The following is an 8,650-nucleotide window of genomic DNA, read 5'->3' on the forward strand; positions in this document are numbered from 1 at the left end:
TTTTTTCTGTAGGGTTTTAGCATTTACATGAAAAAGTTCATGAAAACGTCTGGCCCGTTCCATTGCTGGAGCCATCAAGAGGACAACCTGTCTTGCCAATTTATCTACAATGTTATTACCCTCACTCAGGGGGCCAGGCAATCCAGTGTGTGCTCGAATGTGTTGAATATAAAAGCGCTGTGTGCGGTGCCAAATCAGATCTTGTAGTTCTTTTAACAGCGCACACACCATGCTGGATCTTTTTATAGGTCCAGCGGCCTCTAGAACCTTGACTGCATTAACCACATAAGCAGAGTCAGATATCAAATTAAAGGGAAAATGGCATCTCTTAAAGACTTCAATTACAATTTGCAACTCCACTATTTGAGGAGAGCCTGGTTGGAAATGACACCTAACTGGTTCTTGGTGTTCTATTACGTAAGCTCCACATCCTGTCTTAGAGCCATCTGTGAAAGTGTTAGGCGCTGAAGACAGAGGCCTCACTGCAGTAATCTTAGGGAAAATCACGGGGTGCTCCTTAAAGAAGCTCACGAGAGGATGTTTGGGATAGTGATTATCAATTTCTCTGGGATAGCCACATCTCAAGATGGCCCACTCATCCAAAGCTCCACACAGGGTCTGTACCTGGTAGCTAGAATAAGGGACCACTAATGTGGTTGGTAAGATGCCAAAAAACTGTATACATTGCTGAATCCCGGTCAGGGCCAGATCTGCTACTGCTGAAGGATAATATTGTATGGATTTAGCAGAAGAAATTCTTGAATGAATCCAAAGCAATGGACCCTCTTGCCACAGCAGCCCCATGGGCTGTGACAAGGTAGATAAAATGCATAAAGTCAGGGGCTTGTTGGCATCCCAACGTTTCAAGAAGGCTCCCTGAAGGGATCTTTCTACCTTCTCTAGGACCAGCCTAGCCTCTGGCGTCAATACTCTTGGGGAGCTCAGGGCGGAATCCCCTATCAAGACATCATACAGGGGTTTCAGCTCATGATTTGGAAGCTTTAAGTAACTCCTTACCCAATTAATATTCCCTAACAATTTTTGAAAGTCATTCAGAGTACGTAAGCCATCCTTCCTCAATTCCAGCTTCTGGGGCACTACCTCCATAGGTTTAATGCATGCTCCTAAGTAGTTTACCACCTCAACTCTCTGCACCTTTTCAGGGGCAATATACAGCCCTTTTCCTCTTAAAATCTGAACTAATTCCTCATACGCTTGATCAAGTAAGGTTTCAGTTTTTTCAGCAAGTAGAATATCATCCATATAATGAATACATTTTAAGGTAGGATATTTCTTCCTGAGGGAAGCAATCGTCTCACTAACAAACAGCTGGCACATGGTTGGACTATTCGCCATACCCTGGGGCAGCACAACCCATTCGAATCTCTGGTCGGGTTCTTCATGATTGCAGGATGGTACGGTAAAGGCGAATCTTTCCGTGTCCCTCTCACTTAATGGGATAGAGAAAAAACAGTCCTTGATATCTATGACTATTATGGGCCATCTCTCAGGCAGGGCCATTAGCAATGGAAGCCCCCGCTGTACTGGCCCCATGATCTGCATTTGGTGGCTGATTGCCTGCAGATCATGTAACAGTCTCCATTTTCCTGACTTTTTCTTAATCACAAATATAGGAGTATTCCAGGGGGACACAGAAGGTTTGATATGTTTCAAGGCAAGTTGCCCCGCAACCAGCTCTCTGGTCGCGGCTAATTTTTCAGAGGAAAGAGGCCACTGAGGAACCCACACTGGATCCTCTGTTTTCCAAGAGATGGGAATACCTGTGTCCGCAGTGGCCCCTAGGAAAAACCCAGACCTGATCTTCCTGAGTGCAGTCGAGCCACAACAGGGGACTTGCGTCCCTGTAGGTGCTTCCCCAGGCCAAAGCCAGGGACACAACCCATTCTTTTCATCTGAGTTTGAGCTGCCATGGAGTATTCATTACTTAATTTAAAATCCATCTCTTTAAGCAAGTCCCTCCCCCATAACGAGATGGGTAGCTCCAAAACATATGGCTGCATCAAGCCACAATGGCCTTCCTTATCTTTCCATTTTAGCTGTCTAGCACTCATGTCTGGAGTCCTTGCATAACCCAGGCCTTGCAGGGTTTGAGAGGAAGTTTGCACAGGCCATCCTGTTGGCCAGTCTTTGGCGGCCACAATACTTCTGTCAGCCCCAGTATCAAGAAGCCCCTGAATGTTTTTTCCTTCAACTTCTAATACCATCAATGGTCTTTGTTCTAAATCCAGAGATAGGAATGTCAAGTCTGTGCCGGAGGAGCCAAAACCTCGACCCCCCCCCCCCCCCCGTTCAACTGTCTTAGCCGCGAAGCGATCATGTAGGCTGGGTAAGATAAGCAATTGGGCGATCTTGTCTCCCGGGGAAATGGCTACAATTCCCCGGGGGGAGGACACCATAATCTTAACAACCCCGGTGAAGTCGGAGTCTATAACCCCAGGGTGAATAAGAAGTCCTCGCAATGCTGAAGAGGATCTGCCCAAAAGTAAGCCTACTGTGCCTGGCTCGAGGGGTCCTGTAAAGTCGGTTGTTACAAGCTGGACCCCCATCTGAGGAGTTAAGATGAGTCGGGAGGTGGAACAGAGGTCCAATCCTGCTGAACCCGCAGTGGCTCTCCATGGTTCCCCAGAGGGCGAAAGCTGGGCCACCTTTCCTGACTGATCTCCCTGTCCCGACTCTCTACTGCCCCATATATTTGTGGGCCCTGGGGACGGGGGCCCCTCTGGCCGTTTTTTTGGACAGGCTCCTCCATATCCCTGACTCAGGGGTTGTCCGTTAATGTCCTTAACGGAGCGGCATTCATTAGCCCAATGGTTCCCCTTTTTACATCTAGGGCAGAGGCCGGGCTGTCTCATTCTAGCACTTCCTCCTGTTCTGCCTTTCTCAGGGCACTGCTTCTTAATATGTCCCATCTTGCCACATTTGAAACAAGCCCTAGTGTTACTGCTTTTCCTTCCTGCAAGTTGGACAACCGCAGCGGCAAGTCCTGCATTAGTCAAAGGGCCTCCAATCTCTCTGCAAACTTTCAACCACCACTCAATTCCTTTGCCCTTATGTGGTGTGATAGCCGCTCTGCATTCTTCGGTACATTGCTCATATACCAGCTGTTTAATAAGAGGCATAGCTGTGTCTGGGTCCCCAAAGATTCTGCCCGCCGCCTCAACTATGCGGGCCACAAAATCTGAAAAAGGCTCCGTGGGTCCCTGCAGAATTTTTGTTAAGTTGCCGCTAACTTGTCCCCTATTTGGAAGGGCCTTCCATGCTCTTATGGCGCAGAGATTCACCTGCTCATATACTTGTGGAGGGTACCCAGTCTGCTGGCCTACAAACCTGCCTAGTCCTAGGAGCATGTCTCGGTCCCAGGCAGGTTGACCTGCACGTGCATTAACAGCCGCTTGCTCGGTTGCAAAATCAATCCAGAATGCTCTCCAATCTAGATATTGTCCTGGGCTGAGACAAGCACGAACTAAGCCTTGCCAATCAGCCGGTGTCATGCAAAGCCTATTGAGAGATTCCACTTGAGCAAGAGTGAAGGATGCACTAACCCCATAAGCCTTCACAGATTCTGCCAGGGACTTAACTACTTTGAAATCCAAGGGCTCCTCATACCGGTTCCCTTGGAGATCTTGAAACACCGGATAGACAAGTTGCATCTCCGTCCTAACCCGGGCCCATAGCCCCGGGCAAAAGGAACGGCTTGGCCCTCCAGTCCCCAAGGGTTGGACGGTTGTCACACCCTCCAGATAAGGGGGCGGAGCCGAGGGCAAGGCTGAGGCATAGCCCCCTCCCAGTTCTCCGTCCTCCAGTTTTTTTGGTGCCTTATCCCTCTCTTTCCTTTTCCTTCTTTCTCTTAAAGTAGCCTCTTCCAGTCTCTCCACTAAGGCCTGCACGTCCTCCCCCTCCTCCTCCTCTGATTCCGAGGAGGAGGGGAGTGTTTCCAGCTCCTCTAGATCAGGGTATAAAGATTTCCCTTTCTCTCCTCCTTCTTACTTTCCACTTTCTCAGAGCGTTCCTCCTGTAGCATTTCCAAGGCGTTCTGCCCCTTTTCAATGGCCTCGCAGCACTTCTGATCCTCAAGGCAACTGCGCACTAATTTCCATACGGGCCTTACTCCTGCTTTCAGGTCATTCTGCTCCCAAGCAAAGTCTAGGTCCTTTCCTAACTTCTCCCAGCAAGAGACAGTCAAGCTCCCTGAGGCTGTGAACCAGGGGGTGACTATGTCACACTCACTCAAGAATCTTTCAAGTGTGGACTTCTTGATTTTTAATTTATTGGATAGAAGTAGCTCCTGCAGAGCCAAAAAAATTGGATGGGACTGGGAAGTCCCCATGATAACTTCCTCCCAAAAATTATGTGGCTGCTAGCCCACTTTGTACTCCCCGTTCCCTACCTGGGGGGACTTTTACTTTCCGTTCGCTAAACCCACGAACGTTCTCCCGCTCGTCCTTTATCTACAGAGATGAGCCCTGCTAGCCACCTCACTGCGGGCCTTATTGTCCCACTTTACCCTGGGAACTTACCAGTGCACTGCCCCGACTGCCGAAGTTCTGAACCCCGTTTCGGATGATGTCCCTGTAAGGGCCACCACTTGTCGCGTCCACCCTTGCCTGCAAGGATCACGCAATGCCGAGTTCTTCTTCAAGCAGTTTATTCGGGAGCCTTGAACCGCAAAAAGCCCTGCTATAACCTAACCTCCAACTTATATACTCATGGGTCAGCCAATCCCAAGGGCACACGTGGCAGCTGCTCATAGGCACACGATCGCGGAAGCAAGCGCGCTCTCAGTCTCAGACCATTTATGGAGTTGTTTACTTCTCCCTGTGGTCTGGAGGATAGAGGAGGCTGGCGCCATCTTGGGGCGCAGCACATGGCTCTCCACAATTAGCTCTGAACCAGCACAAAGTGATGGCACATGCAGGAGCTCCAGTGGCACAACTGGTTAGTGCAGGGTACTTATACAACAATGGCACATCTGGTAGAGTGCATACATGAAAGCCCACAAGAAACAAGGTTCAAGCCCCCAGTCCCCACCTGCACTGGAGGAGCTTCACGAGTGGTAAGGCAGTGCTATAGGTCTCTCTCTCCCTCCTTCCCTCCCTCCCTTCACACTCAATTTCCCCTAGTGTCTATTCTAAATAAATAAAATATTTTAAAATGTTTATTTTATTTAAAATTTTTATATTTATTTATTTATTCCTTTTGTTGCTCTTGTTGTTTTATTGTTGTAGTTATTATTGTTGTTATTGATGTCGTTGTTGTTGGATAGGACAGAGAGAAATGGAGAGAGGAGGAGAAGACAGAGAAGGGGAGAGATAGATACCTGCAGACCTGCTTCACTGCTTGTGAAGCAACTCCCCTTCAGGTAGAGAGCCGGGGGCTTGAACCGGGATCCTTATGCCGGTCTTTGTGCTTTGCGCCACGTGCTCTTAACCCATTGTGCTACCGCCCGACTCCCCATGTTTATTTTATTTTAATGAGAGACGCAGAAAGAGATATCAGAGCACTGCTCAGGTCTGGGTTATAATGGTGCTGGTGATTGAACCTAGAACCTCAGAGCCTCAGGCATGAAAGTCTTTGCAGAACCATTTATGTTCTCTCCAAGGCTCTCCAAATAAGTTTTACATTTATTTGGGGTGGGGGGTTGTCAAAGATACTCTTGTCACTCACTTCCCAAGGTTTTTATGATACTAGGAAGATATTATAGAAGTGAAATGCAGTTTAGAACAAAAACATCCAGAAAAAATATATGCAAGGTAGTATAGAGACAGGGAAGACTCCCTGTTACTAGAAGAAATCCAGAGACTTTTTTTCATTTGTTTGTTTGTTTATTTCTTACAGAAAAAAGAGGAAAATCATTTATCCATGAGGAAGAGATCAATACAGATAAAGTAGATAAGGAAGGGAAAGACTGATTCAAAGGTAAAAAGGAGATAGCTAGAGAGTAGAGGGTATACTATAAAGCAGATGCTCAGACACTCAAATCAGCTCATTTGGAGTGAGTTCATTGTACGGTGTAGGTAGTTGAGAGAAGCTGGGCTATGATGGGTGGTAGCTGTTCTACAAAAGGAGCAGCAGCAGGGCTGATAGCAACAAGACCCAAAGCTTTGGGGGAGGCACCCAAAGGTGGCAGCAGGTGGGGTAGTAGCAAATTCGGTGACAATACACACATGTACAGAAAATGGGCTGGCAGCAGTGTTTGCAGCAGCAGCTGGGGGGTCAGCAAAGCAGGCAGCAGGATTTACAGCAGGAGGTGGTCTGACAGCAAGGCTGGCAGCAGCTGGTTATACAAGGTGGTTTGCAGCAAGTGGTCCTACAACAGGTGATTTGACAGCATGTCAGGGGACAGCAAGAAGCATTTTGGGATGCAGTTTTGATCACTAAAAATACTGGAAACTGCTCAAATAACAGTAGCATATCTACCTCTGGCATATACCCCAGATATATTCTTAAAAGATTATTATCTTTTTTTATTTGATAGAGACAGCCAGGAATCAAGAGGGAAGGGAGAGATAAAGTGGGTGAGAGACAGAGAGACACCTGCAGCACTGCTTTAACACTCAAAACTTTTCCCCTGCAGGTGGGGATTGGGGGCTTGAACCTGGGTCCTTGCACATTGTAACATGTGCTTTCAGCCAGGTGTACCACCACCCAGCCCCTCCCTCATATGTTTTTAAATATTTTATTTATTTATTTTTGACAGAGACAAAGAAATCGAGAAGGGGAAGAAAGAGAGGGAGAGAAGGAGAGTCACCTGTCCACCACTTGTGAAGCTTCCTCCCTGCAGATGGGGACCAGGGACTTGAACTCAGGTCCTTGGCATTGTAACATTTGCACTCAGCTGGGTGTACTACAGTCCTCCGTACATTTTCATAAGAGTAATTGTATAAGGGGACTGGGTGGTGGTGCACCCAGTTGAGTGCACATGTCACCACGGGCAAGGACCTGGGTTTAGTGGAAGAAGCTTCAAGAGCAGTGAAGCAGGTCTGCAGGTATTTCTCTTTATCACTTCCTTTTTGTCTTCTCCTCTCCTCTCAATTACTTCCTGTTCTATAAAATAAAATAAATAAGGGAGAAAACTGGGAAAACTGGCCGTGAGGAGTGGTAGATTTGTTGAGTAGGCACCAAGCACCAGTGATAACCCTGGTGGAAGTTAAAAAATTAATTGTATAGTTGGTAGTTGGCATATTCTACAAATGCAACTAAGCATCAAAGAGATAGTACCAGATCAGGATACTGAGATCAACAATATCACCCTGTCATTACCCAGGTACTGACAGGAAATCAATAAGGCACAAAAAAAAAAAAACTAAGAAATTCAATATAAAACAACCCAAAGATATATAGCTAGGTGAAAATAAATATGTAAAAGTCAGCACTGAGAAGACAACTGTTAGAATTATATGAACAGTTTTTTAAAGCTGTTATAATAAAAATCCTCCAATGAGCAATTATGAATATAGCCTAAGCCTATGGGAACTAGATAACAGAAACAATTGGGTGACCTAATGAACACAGAAAGGGAAAATACAAGGAGACACTTTAATTAGATGTGGTCTATTTCATTTGATTCAATAACTTTAAGGATAGGGTGGGAGGAGGTTGATGAGGTAGTGGGAAGCCAGCATCTCTGGTGGAAGAAGAGGACAAGTTGATGGGGAATGTGACACCTATTATGGGTACGTAAGAAACGGTACATATATGTGAATAATAGCCTTTAAAGTCAACATTTCTCTCATAAAGTGATCTAAGAAAGAATCAAATAAAAACAAAGCTTTCTTTGCAGAGTTGATGGCTCACACATGCACAGTTTTATCACTCCAGGACTTCTCATTCATCCAGAGAGATACCCTAGGGCTTCAGAACTACCTCCAGTGCCATGATTCTCCCAGGTGTTGTTAGAGGTTTGACTCTGGAATGCAGGCATAGCAAGGTGTGTGTCCTACTGGGTGAGTTAACTCTATGACCTGAACATTTCTAAACTGTAACAATACAATAAGTATTTCAAGCAACCCACAACAGCTAAGACAAAGAAATATAAATGCAATGGTGAGACATCCAGGAGGCATGGCCAATGAAATAACAGAATGGATCGATCTCCCCTAAAACAACAAATATCTACAACTATCAAACTTAACAAAACTCACCAACTACAACTGAGACATCCTCAGAAACACCACAGCTTAAGTTACCTACAGTAGCCTTAGACCAAAAACCATTTGGCCCAGTATCTAAGACACTGTGATTAGAAGATACCCCTAAAGGGCACAGAGAATAGTGAGGTCAAGTATATTACGATAAAACCTACCCATTAGATTTTCAAAGAAAAACAAGCTTCCAACTAACTTGGATATAATAATAATTAACTATTGCTATTTTAAACTCTTTCTAAGACTTCAAGGATCTCTTCCCATTTTCTTTAAGATCCTTATTTCTCCTAGTCCTGGAACCTCTGGGACTTGGCTCATATTTCTTGATGTTTCTTCTCTCATATTTCTTGATGTTTCTTCCTTACTGGCATACAACCTCTGTGGACCTCAACTAAACCAGTGGTACTGGTGCTCCCGGGACATGTTAAAGTGCTATTGACTTGTTACTGCAGATTGTTTCCAGAGATGCCAAGCCTAACATGTCA

This window comes from Erinaceus europaeus, chromosome 12 (genome assembly GCF_950295315.1).
Source record: "Erinaceus europaeus chromosome 12, mEriEur2.1, whole genome shotgun sequence".
Taxonomy (NCBI): Eukaryota; Metazoa; Chordata; class Mammalia; order Eulipotyphla; family Erinaceidae; genus Erinaceus; species Erinaceus europaeus.